This window comes from Oncorhynchus masou, chromosome 5 (genome assembly GCF_036934945.1).
Source record: "Oncorhynchus masou masou isolate Uvic2021 chromosome 5, UVic_Omas_1.1, whole genome shotgun sequence".
Lineage (NCBI taxonomy): Eukaryota > Metazoa > Chordata > Actinopteri > Salmoniformes > Salmonidae > Oncorhynchus > Oncorhynchus masou.
The window spans coordinates 90923027-90924756 of NC_088216.1; the positions used below are offsets into that span (position 1 = coordinate 90923027).

Below are 1730 nucleotides of genomic sequence, written 5' to 3' on the forward strand. Positions count from 1 at the left end.
TGGTCAAAAGTAGTGCACTACATAGGGAATAAGGTGCAATTTGGGACTTATCCTGTGTGTTCACTTTGGTTTAGGGCCAGGAGTTTTTCTGATTGCCTCGTAACCTGGCCAGGAGTCTTTGGTCCAGGGTCTGTTTAGGACCTGGTCAAGCCTTGAGTTTCATCTCAAATGGTACCTTATTCCCTATATAGGGCACTACTTTTAACCAGGGCCAATGGTTGTGGTCTAAAGTGGTGCCCTATATAGGGAATATGGTGCCATTTGGGAATAACTCTGGGCCCCTATGTTAAAGGTAACGTCTCATGTTGTTGGTGTTCTTGTTAGAGTATGTTCATTACAAACCACACGGAAGAAAACTACCTTGGTTTCTGTTGCAAAGCGTTTTTTTCTGATGAACACAACCCAGGATAAAATTAAACCTCAGTCATTTCCATTAAGTTACTTTTCTTTTTACCAGCGCTTTATTTACCAGAGTAATCATGTTAAAAACTGTTTCACAGGCCGTTGTTGCTTATGTTTGTAACCTGACGGTGAAAGCACAGCGGTCCCCATCTGCTGCCAGTCTTCACTGGGCAAAACACCGTTGTTGTCACATAAACAGAAAGTTATATTCTGATTTATTTTTTTTAAACAACAGATTTTGTACTTGTCGATGACAGCCAGCAATGAAATGTCTGAATACGACTGTAGTTTAGTGGTAAAACCTCTATTAAAACGGTTCCTGGCAAAGCGGCTAACGAAACTGAATGCAGGAAGCCGCTGCCTTTTTTAACACAGATACTTCACCCGAACAAATATGAGAACGATCAGTCTTCTCTCTCTGTCTCTCTCTCTCTCTGTCTCTCTCTGTCTCTCTGTCTCTGTCTCTCTGTCTCTGTCTCTCTCTCTCTGTCTCTCTCTCTGTCTCTCTCTCTGTCTCTCTCTCTGTCTCTCTCTCTGTCTCTCTCTCTGTCTCTCCCTCTGTCTCTCATCTCTCGTTTCCATGTCGGTTGTATCTGGACGTTAAATCATTGTTGACCGTTATGGCTGTGTCCCTAAAGGGCACCTTAATCCCTACAAAGGGCACCGTAATCCCTACAAAGGGCACCGTAATCCCCACAAAGGGCACCGTAATCCCCACAAAGGGCACCGTAATCCCCACAAAGGGCACCGTAATCCCCACAAAGGGCACCGTAATCCCCACAAAGGGCACCGTAATCCCCACAAAGGGCACCGTAATCCCCACAAAGGGCACCGTAATCCCCACAAAGGGCACCGTAATCCCCACAAAGGGCACCGTAATCCCCACAAAGGGCACCGTAATCCCCACAAAGGGCACCGTAATCCCCACAAAGGGCACCGTAATCCCCACAAAGGGCACCGTAATCCCCACAAAGGGCACCGTAATCCCCACAAAGGGCACCGTAATCCCCACAAAGGGCACCGTAATCCCCACAAAGGGCACCGTAATCCCCACAAAGGGCACCTTAATCCCTACAAAGGGCACCTTAATCCCACCGTGTCGGGAATGGCATTCTTTACTTAACCAGGAAAGTCCCATTTCAGGCAGTCCCCCCCCCCCAAGAAGGCAGCAGTAGTCAGTCAACGAACTTTGTTAAATCTTCACAATAAACAACCAATATGTACACTGAAATGTTTCAGTGTAGGGTGTCGTATCAGGGTAACGTTTGACACCGCTTTTAGGAATGTTAAACGTCCACTATGATATGCCTTGTGGCTAACACTTCACA

The 1730-nt window shown here is 46.5% G+C and overlaps 1 protein-coding gene across 1 annotated transcript in view; it reads left to right on the top strand.

The window, feature by feature from the left end:
* Nucleotides 1–441, top strand: part of LOC135540436 (protein shisa-4-like) — a 29128-nt gene extending 28687 nt beyond the window's left edge. Inside the window, exon 5 of the mRNA XM_064967062.1 lies at nt 1–441. This exon is cut by the window's left edge and continues 2156 nt beyond it. The gene's annotated coding sequence lies outside the window, so the exon portion shown is untranslated.
* Nucleotides 442–1730: the final 1289 nt, after the last annotated feature.